Source organism: Procambarus clarkii, chromosome 89, assembly GCF_040958095.1.
Source record: "Procambarus clarkii isolate CNS0578487 chromosome 89, FALCON_Pclarkii_2.0, whole genome shotgun sequence".
Lineage (NCBI taxonomy): Eukaryota > Metazoa > Arthropoda > Malacostraca > Decapoda > Cambaridae > Procambarus > Procambarus clarkii.
In genome coordinates, this window is record NC_091238.1 from 11,819,151 (window position 1) to 11,842,071 (window position 22,921).

Sequence of the window (22,921 nt, forward strand, 5' to 3'; positions counted from 1 at the left end):
TTAATTTGAATATGGCTTGAAATATCTCCGCGCCACATTTGTTCCTGGGTATACTACAGGCTTTATGCCTAGACCATTTTCACTTCTACATTAATGTTATCACATTACGTATACCCACTCCTGCTGTGTGCGAGTTCTTCCCTACCCTCTCTACACCTCGCCCCCCCCCCCCCCGCCCCCCTTTGTTTTACAACAATCGCGATAAAACTCCAGAACGTCAATTACTTTTAAGGAGTAATTACCCCAAAAATGCAATTACAGATTTCAAATGTTTTTAGAAACAGGGCTAAATGGAATGCATATCTTTTTTTCTCTCTCTCTCGCTCTCTTTTCCTCCGCTTCTGCTTAATTAGATAAAGGGGAGAAAAACATTACGAGGCAACACTTGACCGTGAGAGTTGGCATGTACTACTTTTTTCTCTCTCTCTCTCTCTCCTGAAACTTTAAGGCCGGTGCAGACTTGTTAATTTTTAAAGGTACTCGACCATTTGGAGGCAGCGGGCGGGATTACCGCCGCGCCAAATATTGACGCGGGAGGTTTTTGTGTGGGTGACTGAGAGTTACGGGCCCGCTGCCCTGCATTCCTCTCTCTCCTTTAATTAGAGAAAAAGACGTAAAAATTGGGGACAATTTATGACGCTCGCGTGTGTGTGAATGTATCTTTGTGGATGTGTACTTGTTTTTATCTTTGTTTTAATTAATGTGCGTGTGCTGAAAGAGGTTTGTGGGCGTGTCAACGGGTATTTGTCTGTTTGTATACTTAAATGCTTTATGCTTGCATGTTTAATGAGATGCGTTGGTAAATTGGTGTCATGCTTGGCAGATGGATATATGTATGTGGTTGTGCATGTTTCTCTTAGTGTGTATATCTGCCTCCGTGAGTATGCGGGTGACAGTATACGCTCAGCGTGCATCACAACTTTTGATTCAAAGTCGCCTTAGGCGAAAACGTTATATATATATATAGTTTACCATTGTCGAGAAAGGTAAGCCTATCGAGGTCCCCCCAGGATTAGAAAATAGGGTTACGTGACACTGTTTTTGTTGGCTCTTGTTATTATGTGACTATACTTGGAGAGATGGTGTTAATAGAGAGAGAGGGGACACACTCTCTCTCTCTCTCTCTCTCTCTCTCTCTCTCTCTCTCTCTCTCTCTCTCTCTCTCTCTCTCTCTCTCTCTCTCTCTCTCTCTCTCTCTTTCTTTCTCTCTCTCTCTCTCTCTCTCTCTCTCTCTCTCTCTCTCTCTCTCTCTCTCTCTCTCTCTCTCTCTCTCTCTCTCTCTCTCTCTCTCTCTCTCTCTCTCTCTCTCTCTCTCTCTCTCAGCCTGAGGCAAGGTGGCTGACACACCCAGGCAGGAGGAGGCGGCTCCCGCCTAAAGCCAAACCGGAAGCGAAGACACTGGTCTTCCCGGAAAGCTGCTATATCCCTTCGAGATGTATTTTATTCTGTCAATAAACGTACTTGAATTTGAATTATGAATAGCTGGGTGCCGGGTAGGCGACCAATGAAAACAAGCCGTCACAGGACGTGACGTCACCACCCCAGCCATGGGCGGGAAGGGCGGTCGGTGTCGCTACGCTCTGAGGCTTCGTCGAGGACGAGTGTATCACTTATCTCTCCATTAGGAAGCGATTCTGCCTGTTGAGGAGATCACCGAAGCTGATATCAATCGAGATCGATGACAGAAGAGGCGTTGGCGACTACGAGTGGAATTCGGAAGTGCTGAGTTGCGAGAAGTGGATCTTGGAGGCGGTAGTGTACCTGTCTACCCGGAGAGGCGGGCTGGGGAAGGCCAGCCCAGTGACCTTCAAGCCGCTGCTGGAGTTCGTAGCGACCTGAGACAAGAAGCGGTGGTCGACGATCTGCCAGCTGCGAGGGAACACCTGGGAGAGTGTTCCAGAGACGACCTCCTGCAACGTGGCAGGTGTTAATAAACCAGCAGAGCGATGTACCACAGTGGCAAGCGTCTGGGACCCCTGATCACCTCCACTGTGAATTAACGAGGAAAATCGAAGATAATCAACTCGGAGCAAGATAACAATCTGATGTCTGTGCTGGCAACCACAATAGTCTACTGAAACAGAAACGACGAGTCTACAGTCCATCTAAGGTAGATCAATTTAACCACACTCCATGCCCCTTGTGCTGGGCTAATAATTATGTTGCTCCAGTGATAGTAGAATTCTACCACCTGAGCTTATTCTAAGATCGAGCTAAGTACCACTATGAGAGTTACCAGCGGTGGCTGAGAGTCGAGCTGCTAAGTTGGCGACGCTGACAACAGTGAGTGACGGGTCTGTTTTGTGAGGCTCACTTGACGGTGTAGTCGAGCCTCATGCATCAACGGTGAGGCAGGGTCATCAACGGTGTGGCGGGGTCATCAACGGTGAGGCAGGGTCATCAACGGTGAGGCAGGGTCATCAACGGTGAGGTAGGGTCATTAACGGTGTGGCAGGGTCATCAATGGTGAGGCAGGACCATCAACTGGTGAGGCAGTTATCAACGGTGAGCCAGGGTTATCAACGTTGAGGCAGGACCATCAACGGTGAGCCAGGTTCATCAACGGTGAGGCAGGGTCATCAACGGTGTGGCAGGACCATCAACGGTGAGGCAGGACCATCAACGGTGAGCTAGGTTCATCAACGGTGAGGCAGGACCATCAACGGTGAGGCAGGACCATCAACGGTGAGCTAGGTTCATCAACGGTGAGGCAGGGTTATCAACGGTGAGCCAGGGTTATCAACGGTGAGCCAGGGTAATCAACGGTGAGCCAGGTCTATACTGATGAGACACCAAAGCACTTCTCTGGTCACCAGTCCAAGTGAAAGGGTGACCCAACGGTGTTTAACCTCAGTGAATAGGAGGAAAGCCGTTCGTCCTGTGTGTGTGTGTATGTGTGTGTGTGTGTGTGTGTGTGTGTGTGTGTGTGTGTGTGTGTGTGTGTGTGTGTATGTGTGTGTGTGTGTGTGTGTGTGTGTGTGTGTGTGTGTGTGTGTGTGTGTGTAATTACCTAAGTGTAGTTACAGAGCTACGCTCTCATCCTGAGCTACGCGGTGTCCCGTCTTCCCAATACTCTTTGTCGTATAACGCTTTGAAACTACTGACAGTTTTATGCCTCCACCACCTTCGCACTTAACTTGTTCCAACTGTCTATTACTCTACAAAAGAAAACTTTCTAATATTTTTTTCGGCACGTTTGTTTCCTTAGCTTGAATCTGTGTCCTCTTGTTCGTGAAGTTGCTGGTTTCAGGAATTCCTCTTTGTTAATTTGGTCGATTCCTGTTAGTATTTTGTAAGTGGTGATCATGTCACATCTTTTTCTTCTATCTTCTAGTTATGGCATGTTTAACGCCTCTCGTCTCTCCTCGTAACTCTTGTTTTTTCACTTCCGGAAGCCATTTTTTGGCATGCCTTTGCACCTTTTCCACTTTATTTAGTGTGTGTGTATATGTGTACTTACATATTTTTGCCTGCAGGATCGAGCTTTGGCTCTTGGGCCCTCCTTGAGAAAGGGCCGTAGTTACCACAGGAGAGATGTAGTGACCACCGGCCTACTCCACATTCCGCCACAGGTGTGATCACCTGTACAATATTCCCACTCGCATAACCTGGAAACTTCGGGGTAAATTGTTAGAAAACTGTAAATTCAATAATCTATCGCGAGTTAACCTAAATTTTTGTATTACATTACTGGTAAAATATGCAAGAGATACGATGGTGAATGTAATCTTTCTTAATGACAGCCAGTATGTTGTGGGGAGTTTCCATTCAAGTGTTTTCTTTAACAGATTTGAAGTTATAATTGTTGAGAAAAGATTGATGTAAAATTCTCTGAAAGGCATTTGATGCAGTTTATAATCTACAAATTCATATTCAAAACACGTTATTCATAAATGTTAGTTCATTTATAATTAAGTTAGTTTACACAAAGTTAGTGTACATTATTTATCCAAGTTATAATAACAGCATTACATATTATTATAATCTTTTACTGTATAATCTAGATTTAGAAATATGTATAGAAGCTATGTGTCAGTGATTTATAAACCCTCTTATAGTTGTGACTGGAGTGAACAGGTGTTACAACCACTTTACAGGTGTGCAAGGAACACCAGTAAAGTGTTATTGATGATTGTTGCTAATCTTGCTCTGTGCACTGTTCTTTTATGTTACCACTGATAGAGTATGTTCTCTGAAACACTTATTATTATTATTATTATTATTATTATTATTATTATTATTATTATTATTATATATATATATATATATATATATATATATATATATATATATATATAGTTATATATAAATATTTATGTATATATATATATATATATATATATATATATATATATATATATATATATATATATATATATATATATATATATATATATATATATATATATATTTAATTAATGCAGCATTTAATTTATATTTTTTTCCTCTATGAGAACACATTTCTATTCCAATTGATAATAACCGATCATTAACAGGAAGCAAACAGAAGCAAAAGGAACAAAATAAACAAATTATATAATAGTAAAAAGAGAATGAAACAACGAGAGAGAGAGAGAGAGAGAGAGAGAGAGAGAGAGAGAGAGAGAGAGAGAGAGAGAGAGAGAGAGAGAGAGAGAGGCTGCGATAAGTAGGCAAAGAGGTGAAACAAGCAAAGGGAATATCTAGACACGACAACGACAATAAACATGTCAAACTAAAAAAAAAAAAATGAGAAATGCAGGAGCGCAACAAGCAAGAATAAAAGTTGTAGCGGCGGCGGCGGCGGCGGGGCCTCACATCCCCTTTAACTGTTGGTCACAGCCTCGTGCCTGGACACGGCGGTGAAGGGACCCAAGAGACGGCCCACCTCTCCCACCAGTATGGTCGACGACCTAACCCGCCCTGGCACGCGGTCTCCGACCTTACGGTTCCCCCCCGCATGACACCTTCCTCGCCCACTGTGGTCGCCACTTCCCGTAGTACTGCATAGTATTTGGCTACCGTCGTAGCCTATCCTTTCTTTGTTTGTCTTCCTTGTTTATTTTTGTCTTTCTTTGTTTATTTGGCTACCGTCATAGGCTATCCTTTCTTTGTATATATATATATATATATATATATATATATATATATATATATATATATATATATATATATATATATATAGGAGGCTGTAACATGTAGGAAATAGAAGCTGAATATTTTGTTGCACTTATGTGTTTATTTGATTTCCAAATATGGTAAAATACAAACGATGCTGCTCAAACCATTTGCAGTTTCGTTTCTGTTTTCTTTGTGGTTATCCCTCATTTTATACACACACACACACACACACACACACACACACACACACACACACACACACACACACACACACACACACACACACACACACACACAGGAAGTGATGTGGTGGAGGCTGACTCCATACACAGTTTCAAGTGTAGATATGATAGAGCAAAGTAGGCTCAGGAATCTGTACACCAGTTGATTAACAGTTGAGAGGCGGGACCAAAGAGCCAGAGCTCAACCCCTGCAAACACAACTAGGTGAGTACACTCACACACACACACACTTAGGCAAAACGTGTATTTGTAATTAACTGTGCCTAAGTAAATATGAACGTAAAATGCGAAGATTCGTGTATTAATGTATTGTCAATAAGTACACAGTGACTACGCCTTCATAACTTGGTATATACAAAACCTCATTCGGACTTTACATATATATATTTCGTTATGGTTATTCACACATATATATATATATATATATATATATATATATATATATATATATATATATACATATATATAAATATATATATATATTTATATATAATATATGTGTATAATATTAAACACGTGCGCATACACCCACACCCAGACCATAAAGCCAAAGCTCAGCCCCCGCAAGCACAACTATGTGAGTACACACACACACACACTGCTCCTGACAAGTTACTATACAGTGTAGTGCTTCCAGTTCATCGGAATTTTACGTGAATGAAGCCTGCATGTGCTCCACGCCGCCACCACACCTTTAAAACCGCCAGCCTTGACTTCCACGCTAAAAATGACCCAACCTTTTTCCACAGTGCTTCGTTCGTGTCAAATTTTTTTGTCCTCTCGACAGTGGCGTAGGCCTGAGAGGTCTTGGGTGGATATTTCTATTACACACCTGCTTGTGTGCCGATTGGTAACGTTTGCTAACTGGTAATCGACAGGTGTTAGCTGTATGTAGGCTTGTTAGGCTTGTTGAGGGTGGGTGTAAGGATGTTGACAAACTGGATAATTGGATCGTTCAGCACAAGTGGCCAGACACATGGCTTTAAAACTAACAGCTACCAGTCACAACTCTTGCTAAAATTTCTTGTATATCTATTTCTATACGTTAAGCGAAACTATCTCTTTTTTTGTTAAGTTAACTTGGGTGGATATTTTGCTACCACCTTACATGGTTACCTAGCAACTGACCTGTCATCAATATGGAATCTGTACATCAATATGGAATCTCTTCTCCCACCTTCATGGCCACACACTATATTATATCCCTGAAAAGGTGATTAGGTATTGTGGTATGACTTAAATATCCGTGCAAAGGTTGGCTTTAGTCTCACAGGAGGGTTTTTATTTCGCTGTCTGTGGTCAGTTTCGCACTTGTACTTTCTCGTCTGTGGTCAGTTTCACACGTGTACTTTCTTGTCTGTGATCAGCTTCACACGTGTACTTTCTCGTCTGTGATCAGCTTCACACGTGTACTTTCTCGTCTGTGATCAGCTTCACACGTGTACTTTCTCGTCTGTGATCAGCTTCACACGTGTACTTTCTCGTCTGTGAGCAGCTTCACACGTGTACTTTCTCGTCTGTGAGCAGCTTCACACGTGTACGTTCTCGTCTGTGAGCAACTTCACACGTGTACATCGTGTGTCTGGTTGACATCCTGTATTTGGAACCGTGTTAATCCTGTTTAAATACAACACTAAGGAGCGTTCCTTCAGTTTACCAATAGACCTTAACATAAGGTCTTAGCGCTTTAATGTTAAACCTCACTTCGTCTTCGTCGACCAAGGAGGCCTAGATGAAGACCGGGCCGCGCGGACGTTGAGCCCCGAAATCATCGCAAGGTAACCGCAAGGTAACGTCTTAACAATATATCATCTTTCAAATTCTTAGTCAAATGTTCACTCCCTTTATGTAAAAAATATAATTTTGATTTAGATTGCTGTAGTCCAGCCAGTGTTGTAAAGATATGTAAACGTTGTTACGAATAAAGTTTGTGATTTTGATAGTGACAGGGATGTGATTTTGATTTTTGATTGTGATTTTTGATAGATTCGTGCTTGGCTGTTAGTGTGACTCATTTATGTCATTAATGTACTGTAATTTTTATTTGAACTTTCCAAATTATAAATGTACAACCATTTATGAATAGTCTTTGATTTGATTTGTTTACTATGACGAGGCTGCTGATACTAACACACTAGGGTAATTGTTGTTATTATTACTATGACGAGGCTGCCACTAGTGACACACTAGGTGCTACTATTACTATGACGAGGCTGCCACTAGTAACACACTAGGTGCTACTATTACTATGACGAGGCTGCCACTAGTAACACACTAGGTGCTACTATTACTATGACGAGGCTGCCACTAGTAACACACTAGGTGCTACTATTACTATGACGAGGCTGCCACTAGTAACACACTAGGTGCTACTATTACTATGACGAGGCTGCCACTAGTAACACACTAGGGTAATTGTTGTTATTATTACTATGACGAGGCTGCCACTAGTGACACACTAGGTGCTACTATTACTATGACGAGGCTGCCACTAGTAACACACTAGGGTAATTGTTATTATTATTACTATGACGAGGCTGCCACTAGTAACACACTAGGTGCTACTATTACTATGACGAGGCTGCCACTAGTGACACACTAGGCTTTTCCCGTACATAACTATTGGTCTTGTGTTCCCAGGTATTTAAGAGTGACGGGAATAATTTACAGAAAGCCTAAGATTATATTTTTATATAATTATCATAGCATTGAATCTTCTAAAGCTGTAAGTACAATAAGAGTTATTAAATAAATAATAATTAATAATAATAATAATAATAATAATAATAATAATAACAGCCCCATCAGAATGTCTTCTCCCTTCGCCCATGATTTGTGGGGTGGAAATGTTTCCGTGGGCGAGTGGCGGGTATGGGTTGATGGGGGACACCACCTGGCCACTCACTGGCTCCCTCTCCATGGGCAATACTCTCTCATTCCACAAAGTGTGTGTGCTGTGGAGGCTCTCTGAGGAGTGCTTCATATTCTCAACACCCTCTTAAATACGCAGCTGGTACGTTGTGAGACAGACGGTGACTCATTTGGTATAACTGCAATATCTTATGGTAATTTATGGCTTTATTTTTGTATTTTATATTTTTGTATTGAATGTTTTATTATATGTTTATGTACGGTCCCCTAGATTGGTTATGACGTCAGTCACCATGCTGCTGGTGTATAAAATAATAATATTCATAATTATAGTTATTTCTGGTATGGGGTGTTTGTGTTTTGTTAGCTTTATATTTGTTTCTTGAGAACGCTTTCTCGCATTCATTTAAAACTTGAAATTTGTAACACTTAAGTCTGATGATGTTTGAAACTTCCCATTTATATGTGGGGGCAACTGTTGGTTGTGTTCATTTTCTACCTTCATTTCGGCCTCTCCGTGACCGTTATCAGATTATTTTCAGATGCGTAGGTTATCTTTTTGAGGTTATCTTGAGATGATCTCGGGGCTTAGCGTCCCCGCGGCCCGGTCCTCGACTAGGCCTCCTTTTTGTTACACACCCCCAGGAAGCAGCCCGTAGCATCTGTATAACTCCCAGATACCTATTTACAGCTAGGTAACAGAGGCATCAGGGTGAAAGAATTTTTTTTGCCCAATTGTCTCCGCCTCCACCGCGGATCGAACCCGGAACTCAGGACTTCGAATCCGAAGCGCTGTCTACTCAGCTGTAAGGCGCTTACAAGGTTTAAGGTTGGGAGTATAGTTTTTATATAGGCTCAAGTTTTGGGGGGTTAATATAAAAAAATATACTTCCTTATATATATATATATATATATATATATATATATATATATATATATATATACATATATATATATATATATATATATATATATATATATATATATATATATATATATATATATATATATATATATATATATATATATATATATTTTACGTGTATTTTGGTCATTGCCTCAACGATGTAATTGCTTTCAAATTTAGTATATTAATCAGCATAATACAATGTTCTTTTTATATTTTCAGCTTACAGAACGATTTTATTTTAAATTTGTATTTGGGCGGTAATTTTGCTGAATATAAAAAAAAAGTGCCAGCTATTTTTTCTTTTAATATTAGTCATTTAGGCCTGAGGTTAGAAGGTTGTATTTTTGTTTGAAACTTTTGGGTTCCTGTGATAATTTTAGAACACTGCCTTGGGTTCTTGTGATAATTTTAGAACACTGCCTTGGGTTCTTGTGATAATTTAGGAAGACATTGCCTTATATTAATCTCAAATACCATTCATACACAGCATATTCGTATTCACATCATAGCTTTAATAAGGGCCGTTCATTTCTAATAAATTTATTTGACATATTTTCTAACAAAGCTTATAAAACTGTTGTTGAAAGACAGGAGACCTTCGACGTCCGGGAAAGCACAGTTGTGGGCCATTCTGTTCGGTTGTGGGATAGAACAAAAGATGGGTTTTCATTATTTATTCAGATTTTAAGGTAATCTACCTCAGTCACTACCAACCATAAAATGATTAAGATTATATATTCATGTACTATTTTAAATGTGATAATTAATTCTTATGTTTTTTTCAAAAAGTTTTGCTTAATACAGATGATTTTAAGCAGGTGTTTGGATTCTTATCAGTTACATTATTTTTTTAATAATTTTCGTATGTTTAAATTTTGAACAGACCTTGGGCTTTCAAGTAATTGTCTTAGAGAGAGAGAGAGAGAGAGAGAGAGAGAGAGAGAGAGAGAGAGAGAGAGAGAGAGAGAGAGAGAGAGAGAGAGAGAGAGAGAGAGGGGGTGGGGGGGTGAGCTATACCTCACGCCAAGCCTTGACTGGAAATTAATCATTCGTTTTGACTTGATCAACAGCGAACTTGATAAAGCAATATATATATATATATATATATATATATATATATATATATATATATATATATATATATATATATATATATATATATATATAAGTTCTCACAGTACATTATATTATAGGGAATGTTGAAATCTGTTTAAATCGTTGTACAGCACATTATTATTATTAATATATTATTGTTAAAGTAGAGGAATAGCACAATATATTTGTCAATACTCTCACCAGAGTAAATTCTAACAATTCCAGGCAGGAGGTCGAATTGTTATGGTAGCAGGCTTGCCACTCCAATGGTCCAGAGTCCACATCTTCCTGAGGTAAGAATTTTTTGTATATAATTCGGTATAATCATGTTTCTTGGGACTAGGTTCCCAACCCCAGGGTGGCGAGAGCCTCCCGCCAACTACTAAAATAATCACGGGAACTTGATGGCTAAAAGCATTACAAGTATGAACATATAAAATATTCCCAGTCACAATATAAATTGTGCGCGTGGCTGAAACGTTAGTCTATATTATTTGTTTGACATAAGATATCTGACAACAAATATGCACAGTATTATTTTACTTTATTATTTGATGTTCCTTCAGAAAAATACGCCATTTTCTGTCCATTGTTGTGAAATCAGAATTTGTTGTAGGTGGACTTGTGATGTAGAAATTCTTTCGGGTTTAGGTATTTAATGTATATTTAAATTGCCATTAAGAAGTTGATTTATTTTATTGTTATTTCTAATTTTCCTCAAATTTGTAACAGAGCATTTGTTGATTATTGTGCGTCATTCAGATTGTTGGAAGAAAAAAACTCACAAAGTTATGAAGTGTTATAGTTTGTGATTTGCTGGCATTTCAAAACATATTATTGTTTCAGTAATCCAGATCCGTCGTTTAAAATTGGCTCAGATACATAATGGTTTGTATTAATACATGTCGATTCTGTATTGACATTTATTGTCAAACTCCAAATATGAGAGAAAAGAGATAGTGTCAAAATCTTTTGAGTTGGGCTAGAAATTAACATAGTGCAAAAAGCCTCAAACCATGTAGAAGAATATGCAAAGCCAAATGCAAGGACAATTTGTAGTCAGTGATGAAACAATTTGGAAAAATACTTAATTCCAATAACAGTATCAAACAGCGAATGTTTCAAATCTATACGGATATTTTGGTTCTAATTCTGACGAGCTAGAAAAATAACAAGGATATTTTCTTCCCAAATAGAGTATAGCAATCTGTCGATATAAGAGAATATGCTCAGTTCAGGGTTTTCGTGCGGTACTCCGGACGAGAATACATTATTCAAGAAATCGTATGTTGCGCCTCACTGTCAGCCGTAACAAGGAGCATTTTCAATTAGTTTTTTCTTCAAGAATCATGCCCTGGAGTGAACGAATTACTCTGTTGTGTGCAGTAGTGGAGCCCAGCCATGGTGGGAAGTGGATTAGGATAATCCTAATCATTATTACCGATAGTACCGATAATCCTAAACACTGGATAAGCCAGTGTTAAGATCAATCCCGGCCGTATCGCGATTCGCTACCTACTGGATCGAGAAAACTTACTGCAAGATATTGTCCAACTTCTATGTTCAAGTTCCCGGGCCCAAGATAAGGTGATTTTCAGCCTGGAAACTGAGCAAACTCTGCTGCCTTTCCTAACGACGTGTCTCTGTGACTCAAACTTCTCAAGCCTTGCGACCATCAAAACTAAAGTAAGAAATAGATTGAATCTTGAGCACGCTCTTCGCCGCGCTCTCTCTCACTCTAAGAGTCTAGATAATAAGGTCGGCTAGGTGATTAAGAAGATGTAATTGCATCGTGGACGCTACACAAAACGAGGAGTTTGTGTTCACAATCCAGCCCGTTCTCTCGGTTTTCCCTCCGTAAAAAATGTAATGGATTAGCCTAACGAAAAGCGTCAAAACCTAGGCTACTCACCTAACTTACCAGAGCAGAGACTCATTAGGCCCAAAAAGCGTCAGTATTAAGGGGGAAGCAAATTCATGTTTATATATTTCTACTAATTTCATATAAAGTAGCGCTTACAGCTGTTTTTCGTCGACAGTTGAACGTTATTTAGAAATAACGTTTTTTGAGAAAATGAACAATTGAGTCTAATTTTGGTTCCCTGATATTTCCTGTAAATATTATACAATAAATTGTTTTGGTTTGTCCTGGGCAGGTACAGGAAGCCTGTTAGGCTTAGCGAGGTTCCCTTAGGTCTACTACTGACCTTCTCCACGATGCAACCCACAACAGTTGCCTATTTCCCAGGTACATATTTATTGCTAGGTGAACAGATGCATTTGACGAAAGGAAACATTGCGCAGTTTTGTCCTACGGCGGGAATTGAACCCGTGACCTTTCGGGGGGGGGGGGGGGTGACCATGTGTACTGCGCCACGGAAATTTGCTGCGGAGTTGAAAAGGTACCATTGCGTCGCTGGGTCTGTGTGGTTTTAAATCTTAGTCCGCCGACGAAAACGTTTGGGAACTAGTGTTCTAGTAATGGTTGAAGTATCTTAGTGAGTACCGCTCGTCCTAGAAACCTAGATGGTTACCCAAACCTGTCCAAGGAAATTTAGATATTCCTGGCAGCACGCCGGGCCACCAACCCATCCTTTCACCTAATACATTGAAGCTTTTAAAGGAATCTACCAATCCGTTAAATATGCGACGTATCAATAACAATTAAAGCACTGAAATATTGACACTTTCTATGCATCGGTCTCGATGCTTAGGTGGGTTGCTTGGCTCATACGTTTTTCGTTTAGAAAAACAGCTGTATTTTTTATAGTGGGAAATCGAGAGAAAGTGCTGTGGTGGTAGTGGCTACAGGGAGAGCGAGCCGTGGCTGCTCCTCCCAGTACCACCCATAACCCGAGCCGGAATAAAATTATGACGTCATAGTGACGTCACACACCTAGTATATCATCAATATATAAAATAAGATGTCTGTCTTTCAGTCCAAAGCAGGAGGCCAATTTTCACACATGAAGCATGGGCGGGGATACCTGAATATCATAGGCCAGCCGGGGTCGGCCCAAGTGTCATGCTTTATGAAATATCGGCATCTTTATTTGGCTCTCTTCCTGCTATTTTCACAAAATCTAAAATCAAATCAGGCATGTTTTTCCGTAGATTTTACGCTTATACCATCTGTATATTCATGTTTAGAAAAAAATTATAAACATAAATTCATTCGAGTTGGAAGAGGTGGGAAGTGGTGGATGTTAGTGGAGAGGGAAATGGAGAGGTGGGAGGGATAACGATGGAGAGGGGGATGATTGGGATAGAGGATGGAACGGGGAGATGAGGATGCTGGCGCATCCGGGCACCAAATATATATAGTATCATATATAAAACAAAATTATATTTTAATTTGGTTAGTCTAGGTGGTGTTGGGTTAGGCTTTCTCCCTCATTCCATGCCAAATCTTTATCCCGGGTTCCCTTCCAAGTGTTATATAGTCGTTATGGCTTGGCGCTTTCTCCTGATAATTCCCTTGCCTTATGAGTAGCGATGACGTAGAGTGGGAGAAACTGTTGTCAGGTCCACCACCGCACACTAGTAAGGTGTGTCGTGGATAAATAACTTTGTCCGTTGGGAGCCTTGGGCCAGATTCACGAAGCAGTTACGCAAGTACTTACGAACTTGTACATCTTTCCTCAATCTTTGATGGCTTTGATTACATTTATTCAACAGATTACAAGCATGAAAACTTGCCAATCAACTGTTGTTATTGTTATAAACAGCCTCCAGGTGCTTCGGAGCTCATTAACTGTTTAATAATTGTAAATAAAGCCGCCAAAGGTTGAGAAAAGATGTACAGGTTCGTAAGTGCTTGCGTAACTGCTTCGTGAATCTGGCCCCTTGTCTACAAACACAATTTGCGGGTACCTGGTAGTTCTCTCTTACAGCACCGCCATTTAGACGCTCTCGACCATAAAAATCAGAATTTTGATGCTGTAGCAAAATTAAAACCACTCAATATTGACGCTTGCCCGTATTAGTGAGAATCGTCCTCGATAGATTTACTGGGTTAACCAGTAAAGTTAACTAGTTTTATGTCTGCAGGCATATGCAGATGACTCTTCATCTGCATATGGGGTTAACTAGGTGCGTGCGCTTGTGGTTAGGGGAAAAATGTAGGAAGGCAGCTACCAGGAGAAAGCACCAAGCCTATACGCCTATAGTTAGGAAAAAAGCTTAGGAAAAAAAGTTAGGAAAAAAAGAAAAAGCCTATTACGCCTATAGTTAGGAAAAAACCGCTTCATATTGGACGCTGGTCAGGTCACAAGACCCAACTGTTTACAGACGCCAGCGAACAACGGTTCTGTAAACTTATCACAGATATCGATATACTCTCAATACTTCCCTAAACACACACACAACAACAAAATTGAATAAATCTGGTTTAGCGGAAGTATGCAATATAATTTTGACAACGTAATTAGCAATTACCTTAATACAAAACACCCAGGCGGCCCACGTGTAAAAGTGATGATGAGCATAAGATTACACATTGTCATATATCTTAAAACTTGGAGATATAAAAGTCCAGCGAAATAAAAATGACTTTAGTCACCTTTGTGCTTAACCTCCAGAAATTATTTAACGGGTTGCAGTGAGCGAAAAAGCAAGTGAAGCACTCTAACCGCTTCATTCATTTTTCCCAATAAAATCCCACAGCTGATGAAAATTCGCGAAAAAAGTCTGTTATTATATGAAACCTGGTGCGGCCTTGGGTCGAAGGGGTGGGGTGGGGGGATGTGGGATGTTGCTGGGTGGTGAAGGATGTTGCTGGGGTGTAGGATCTTGTTGGGGGGATGATGGGTGGCGTAGGATGTTGATGGGGGTGTAGGATGCTACTGAGAATGTAGGATGTTACTGGTGGGGGTAGGATGGTGCTGGGTGGTGTAGAAAGTTGATGGGGGGTCAAGGATTTTGGTGGAGGATGTAGGATGTTGCTGGGGGTGTAGGAGGATGTTGTGGTGTAAGGGGGTGCAGGGGTGCTTACACTCCTGCAACCACCATAGGTGATGCAGGGGTGTAAGATGGTGCTGGGGTGTAGGATGTTACGTGGGAGATTAAGATGATGCTAGCGGTGTAGGATGGTGCAAAGGTGGAGGATGGTGCTGAAGTGGAGGATGGTGCTGGGGTGTAGTATGGTGCTGAACGGTGAAGGATGGTGTTGTGGAGACACTGGGTGGCATTATGGGGCGCGGAATATAATTCTAAATGTGTAATGGTGAGCTGCGTGTGAGTGTTGTGGTATAGTGAAGGTTGTGGAGGGTGGTGTTGTTGTGAAGTTTGGTTGTGGGTGCTTGTGGTTGTTTTATGAGCTTAGCTTCTGAGTGTTGTGAACTGTAGGATGAGGTAGGGGCGTATGATGGTGTGGGGTCGCACGATGTTGTGTATGGGGGGTAGTGTGGGTGTGGAGTGCTTCAGTTGGTAGTGTGGGTGTCAATTGATTCATCCGGTCACACCGGGTGGTGTGGCCCAGCCTGGGTGGTGTGGACCAGGCTGGGTGGTGTGGACCAGCCTGAGTGGTGTAGACCAGGGTGGGTGGTGTGGACGAGGCTGGGTGGTGTAGACCAGGCTGGGTGGTGTGGACCAGGCTGGGTGGTGTGGACCAGCCTGAGTGGTGTAGACCAGGCTGGGTGGTGTGGACCAGCCTGGGTGGTGTGGACCAGCCTGGGTGGTGTGGACCAGGCTGGGTGGTGTGGACCAGCCTGAGTGGTGTAGACCAGGCTGGGTGGTGTGGACCAGCCTGGGTGGTGTGGACCAGCCTGGGTGGTGTGGACCAGGCTGGGTGGTGTGGACCAGCCTGGGTGGTGTGGACCAGGGTGGGTGGAGTGGACCAGGCTGGGTGGTGTGGACCAGCCTGGGTGGTGTGGACCAGCCTGGGTGGTGTGGACCAGCCTGGGTGGTGTGGACCAGCCTGGGTGGTGTGGACCAGGGTGGGTGGTGTGGACCAGGGTGGGTGGTGTGGACCAGCCTGAGTGGTGTGGACCAGCCTGGGTGGTGTGGACCAGGCTGGGTGGTGTGGACCAGCCTGGGTGGTGTGGACCAGGCTGGGTGGTGTGGACCAGCCTGGGTGGTGTGGACCAGGGTGGGTGGTGTGGACCAGGCTGGGTGGTGTGGACCAGCCTGAGTGGTGTAGACCAGGCTGGGTGGTGTGGACCAGCCTGGGTGGTGTGGACCAGCCTGAGTGGTGTAGACCAGGCTGGGTGGTGTGGACCAGGGTGGGTGGTGTGGACCAGCCTGGGTGGTGTGGACCAGCCTGGGTGGTGTGGACCAGCCTGGGTGGTGTGGACCAGGCTGGGTGGTGTGGGCCAGCCTGGGTGGTGTGGACCAGCCTGGGTGGTGTGGACCAGCCTGAGTGGTGTAGACCAGGCTGGGTGGTGTGGACCAGCCTGGGCGGTGTGGACCAGCCTGGGTGGTGTGGACCAGCCTGGGTGGTGTGGACCAGCCTGGGCGGTGTGGACCAGCCTGGGTGGTGTGGACCAGCCTGGGTGGTGTGGACCAGGCTGGGTGGTGTGGACCAGCCTGGGTGGTGTGGACCAGCCTGGGTGGTGTGGACCAGCCTGGGTGGTGTGGACCAGCCTGGGTGGTGTAGACCAGGCTGGGTGGTGTGGACCAGCCTGGGTGGTGTGGACCAGCCTGGGTGGTGTGGACCAGCCTGAGTGGTGTAGACCAGGCTGGGCGGTGTGGACCAGCCTGGGCGGTGTGGACCAGCCTGGGTGGTGTAGACCAGCCTGGGTGGTGTGGACCAGGCTGGGTGGTGTGGACCAGCCTGGGTGGTGTAGACCAGGCTGGGTGGTGTGGACCAGCCTGGGCGGTGTGGACCAGCCTGGGTGGTGTGGACCAGCCTGGGTGGTGTGGACCAGCCTGGGTGGTGTAGACCAGGCTGGGTGGTGTGGACCAGCCTGGGCGGTGTGGACCAGCCTGGGTGGTGTGGACCAGCCTGGGTGGTGTGGACCAGGCTGGGTGGTGTGGACCAGCCTGGGCGGTGTGGACCAGCCTGGGTGGTGTGGACCAGCCTGGGTGGTGTGGACCAGGCTGGGTGGTGTGGACCAGCCTGGGTGGTGTGGACCAGCCTGGGTGGTGTGGACCAGCCTGGGCGGTGTGGACCAGACTGGGTGGTGTGGGCCAGCCTGGCTGGTGTGGACAAAATAGGGTAATCTGGGCTTGGTTGCCAGTAGAGTGAGAGGGATGGGTGTGGCAGGGTGGTGTGGCTCGCCGTAGAAAGCTGGAGACGTAGTTTGGTGGTGTGGCTGACACTTGACTGCTTGAGTGAACGCTGTGGGCTGGACGTGTCTTGGGCGGGCTGCAGGAGGTGTGTGGGCTGCCGAGGCTGCGCTGGCTGGCTGGTCTTAACGACGAGGCTTCACTGTCCTTAACAAGAATTACCCGAAGTTGGAAGTTAGTGGCGGGGTGTGCGGTGGAGATGACAAGCCCGTGTCTGCCAATTAGTGCTTTTTTCATCTTTGTTTGAAGTGGTTTTAGCAGAGTTTCTTCCGTTTTTATGCCCCGATCTTAATGTTCTTTTAAGATAGTTTCTTACTTCAAGGTGCTTTTCACGATATTCAACGAAATTCAAATTATTAATACTGTTATTAACCTATGCTAATTTTGGAACAAATATAAAACAACTGTCAGTGCCAGCGGCATAAATCAGATATCCCTTATATTAGCATCAACCAATCACCATCCTCCTTTTAATTCAAAGTCCATCTCTCCCGCGCCGTGATTGGTTGCTGGCAATCTGGTGGGCGGGCCGTGGAGCGTCCCACCCCTCGTCTCTGAAGTGTTGTCAGGGAAGAGCTGCCAAAGGTCTCAAGATGACGCCCGATACAATATAATATGTCATATCCTCTCAAATAATTATATATACCCACAACACATATTCACGTAAGCAACACCAGAGAACAGATTGGGACAATAAAATAGTGGTATATGTTATGAGAAGGTGGGATAGGGAGTGGCGAGGAGTCCATCGAGCATCAGGCGCGATCACCTCTTAGGGCGCGGGGGAGGCTAAGACACAGACCGTGGGGTGGGGAGGGTTTTTGCTTGGCGTCTTCTTATGTCGAGTCTTGCTAGCAGCCGCCACCACCGCTCTCCTGCACCTCCCGGCCGCACCGCCCTCCTGCACCACCGGTAAAACCCTTGGCCACCTTCTGCAGGGAGCTCCCCCCCAACACCGGCCCGCCACCACGCTACCACTCGTCACACAACTAACCGGTTTCTGGTCGTCGTTTTTGAGGTGAGTGGTTGATGGGTCGTGCTGCAAGATCTCAACTCCTCTTCAACTTTGGATGATGGCGGTTTTGCTTTGGATCAATACGCAGCCATGACGTCACAAGTTGAGGAGGTGTTGTGAATGCAGCAGCGAGAGGGATGGTGTTGTGTGTGTGCCTGGGACCATCACTGGGTGTTGGGGTGGGTGTGCCTGCAAGCACAGCCCCTCTCTTGTGTCCCCTCCCTCCCTCTCTCTCACTCTCTCTCTCTCTCGCTCTCCCCTCTCCCTTCTTCTCACCTTCCCCCTCTCACGCTACCCCGTATGCACAAGCAGAATGCAACGCTGGCGCATTGCGAGGAAGCGTGGTGAGGAGTGTGTGTAGGTGTGTGTTAGGGTGCTTGTGCATGCGAGTGTGCAAGGTGGAGGGGACTGGCCACAATTCCCCTCAGTTCCCCTCTCCTTGATGCACGCCTCGCAACCAACCACCATAGTTTTTACATTACTCTCTTAATTACGAGTCACACGCACAGTTACACGTTTGAAAATGTTGGCATTTACATTTACATATCGTTAAAAGCGAATATCCCGATTGTTGACCATGTTATATGGAGACTTTCCCCAGAGCACTTGTGTGCTTGGCACGCTGGCCGCACTGCATGACGCCAGCGAAGTAATTTGAACAAGAGTGGAAACTGGTTGACTTGCTTGCTAGGCTGTCTAGCATGGTATAAAGGGCTTGCTAGGCTGTCTAGATGGTAAAAGGGGCTTGCTAGGCTGTCTAGATGGCAAAAGGGGCTTGCTAGGCTGTCTAGCGTGGTAAAAGGGGCTTGCTAGGCTGTCTAACGTGGTAAAAGGGGCTTGCTAGGCTGTCTAACGTGGTAAAAGGGGCTTGATAGGCTGTCTAGCGTGGTAAAAGGGGCTTGCTAGGCTGTCTAACGTGGTAAAAGGGGCTTGCTAGGCTGTATAACGTGGTAAAAGGGGCTTGCTAGGCTAACTGGCGAGTAGGGGCTTGATAGGCTGACTAGCAAGGCAGAGGGTTGCCAGCCTGACTAGCGAGGCAGGGGTTTACTAGGCTAATTGGTGAGGTAGGGGATGACTAGATTGACTGGCGAAGAAGGAGCTTGCTAGGCTGACTGTTAAGGCAGGGACTTGCTAGGCTAACTGGTGAGGCAAGGGCTTGCTTGGCTGATCAGAGCCGCATGCTGTATACCAGACTGGGTAATTAAGCGGGACTAGGCCAGCAGAGGGTAGCCTCTAGCGGCAAGGGCTGCTCTTTTACTGTGCTCTTTTTCCGTGTTCAACTTTAGGACACTAGTCTTTTTGTGGGTTATACAGTGGTGGGGTGTTAAGCTCGTTCGGCCGCCTGTGTATTTATTGACCTATTACTTGGGATGGTTCTGTTTTACATTGAATTCGGATGAAACCAATAATATTTATCTTGGGTTATTTTTAACAGCGAATCATTTGAATAAATAATGAATGCCTAATATTAATAGTTTAATAATTATTTGGAACTATTAGGATCGTTAGAGATATTTTAGCCTAAAGTGTAAAAAAATGTCAGTTTATTTTATTATTAATTTACATATACATTTTGTATAACAAATTTTAACATTATATCCTGAGAAGCATTTCGTCATGTCTCGTTATTGTTGTATTTGAAGACTGGGAAGTTTCTTTTTGAGTTCGTGGTGGTGGACATTTTAACCCAGCAATATACCCCAGTTATATACCTATTGTTTATAATAATAATAACAACAACAATAATAATACTAGATTTGTTTATTAATTTATATAATAAAATTTATATCAATTGCATTTGAAATATAATACAGTACAGCGGAGAATTTGTATTCTCAAATACAAATGAGAATGTAAGTTATTCATTCACAGACACAATGTAAGTTATATAAGGCCACTAATACGTAGAGCGTTTCGGGCATATTTCCCGCACATTCTTAAAATATGGTATAATTTCATTGCATTAAATTTGAGATATCTAATTACTAATTAATAGCTTAATTGATGAATAGTGAACGGAAGCAGCGATGTGTCCCCAGCCGGGAGAGGACCATTCACGCGTGCCTCGCTTGCTATCTCTGCCAACTGATTGTTGTACATTTAATTCCTAAGGAAAATATCATAATGAAATAATTGTATACGACGAAGTAATCAAGATACAAATGAATTGGAATGATACGAAATTGGCAGCCACCCCGCAGTTACAAAATATTCTACCAGAAATTATCATAATAAATATTGACGACAAATGGAAACACAAGGGTTCGAAATGTATTAAAACTATCCATCTCTCTTAGTAATATATATATATATATATATATATATATATATATATATATATATATATATATATATATATATATATATATACACCATCGTACATTTATGGACAATTAGAAAGTATAATTTGGTACTATTGAATTTGGATAATCTGGAAAAGGTTTTGTATTTATATTGCTAATAAACCCCAACTTAACCATCCTAGGCCTAATACAAGCTATCTGAGGCCTAATGTACATATATGTGCTGGACTGTACTAGGCCTAAGAATATTTAACTTAGTTTTTTAGCTTTATTTTTACCGGACACCATAAAGTTAATAGTAACAAATTCTACTATTTAATTGTCCATTACGTCATTATATGTACGATAGTCCAAATAGCTACGAAAAAAGAATCTAAGCAGGAGGGCCCATTGCCTCGCAGAAGAGAATAAGTGGCAGATATGTGTGTTTATGTTGTGGATATACACGCGAACATATACACATGGATACACAAATATATGATATAAACATAAAGTTTAACTTACATCACTTTAAATATACCACCAATGCATATGTAACCACGCGTATTCCATAGTAAGACAACCCAACCTGGCTTATGCACTGTTGAATGCTAACTACCCGAGGAAACGATACTTCCCCTGCACCAGTTACCATCACATCCTTACTAACGATCAACCTCCCCCTCCCCGACTTGAGAGAATACCATACCAAAGTGGCTAAGACTAGGCACCGTTCAGATCAACAGTTGGCGAGAAACAGTTGCACTTTGAATTTAAAAATCCCGCCGGAGGGAACCACTATCGCCGCCGCTGCCGCCGCCTCCTGCCCACTGTCACACTAAGTTTTTTGTGGGTTGCAACTTGGATGCATTGACGGTGCTCTCCCTCGCCCTGGCCAGGTCTTTTTTATTTATATTTCCCCAAGCCGAACAAGGGCGTACCCACTATGCATGTTTATGCAGAGAGGCGATTTTTGATCAGTATTTGAGCTCTTCTTACTAAATTAACTTTTTTTTTAGGTTAAATTAGTATTTGTTTTCTTCAGGTTGAGTAAAATATATACAGTATATTTTTTTGTATCAAAATGTATACAGTGTAATTATGTGTTAAGTTATGCTAAGATTTTAATATTTGGCTCATTGTATGAGAATATGTCAATGCTATAAAATTACGTCACATTTGCCTATGATGTTTCCTGGTAAAATACTACAGTTGAACTCTCGATGTTTCGTGTTCTATCTTTGTTTGACTTTGTTTTTTTTTTTGCTGTTCAACATGCTGTAGAACTCTAAACCTCTACCTTTCTTGTGTTCCGTTTTCTGCCGAACTTTATCTATGTGCATTGTTGTTTTGCTCTAACTTGCTACATAGTCTATCGTCTATGTTGTGTCTATGTGTTCCCTCAGGGCTATCGTTGGTCTGCTGTAGTGCATCATCTCTCGTCAACGTTTCTTACTTCATGCCTATTTCATTGTTCTCTGGTCTGTACATCCATCCCCTTGTCGCTGTTTTCTGTTCGCTGCACTCCGCTTTTTGGTGTATAAATGTGTTGCTTATTCTCCTTTTTGAGGTGCTCTACCTGAAGCCCATGTTCTTTGCCACTTTCCTCTTCTTTGGCAGTTTTATTCTTTGCCATAGTCCTGTTCTTTGTCACTGTCCTGTTCTTTGCCAGTCGTATTCTTTGTTATAGTCCTGTTTTTGTCAACACTGTTCTTTGCCACAGATCTAGTTTTTGCCATAATTCTGTTCTCTGTCACAGTCCTGTTTTTTTCACAATTCTATACTTTGCCATAGTCCTGTTCTTTGTCACAGTCCTGTTTTATTTTGCCACAGTCGTATTCATTGTCACAGTTCTGTTCTTTGTCACAGTTCTGATCGCTACCACATTCATGTTGTTTGTCACAGTTCTGTTTTCTGTCACATTCATGTTTTTTTGTCACATTCCTATTCTTTGGTGCGCCGTTGTATATTCTTGACCTCTCAATACTCCCTATGTTATGATCTCAGATTGTTAGGTTGCTAATACCATAAGCACCAGGATTGATCAAGCACTTACTGAAGTGTTCACTTAGTATACGAGCTCCGAAACCCTACGAGCTCGTTTTCCCTCCCTTGGTTATTGTTGTTACAGACAGGCAGCCTCGTAGTGCTTCGGAACCCCATAAACGTGTTCAGTAAA

At 43.0% G+C, this 22,921-nt stretch overlaps 1 protein-coding gene across 2 annotated transcripts in view; it reads left to right on the forward strand.

Moving 5' to 3' along the window:
- The first annotated feature begins 18,236 nt into the window (after positions 1 to 18,236).
- The window catches only part of LOC123749683 (NGFI-A-binding protein homolog), a 359,667-nt gene continuing 354,982 nt past the window's right edge, over positions 18,237 to 22,921 (forward strand). Inside the window, exon 1 of one of the 2 annotated variants that reach the window (XM_069318033.1) lies at positions 18,237 to 18,463. The gene's annotated coding sequence lies outside the window, so the exon portion shown is untranslated. The remainder of the gene's footprint in view (positions 18,464 to 22,921) is intronic. The other variant, XM_069318036.1, reaches the window with a different exon arrangement.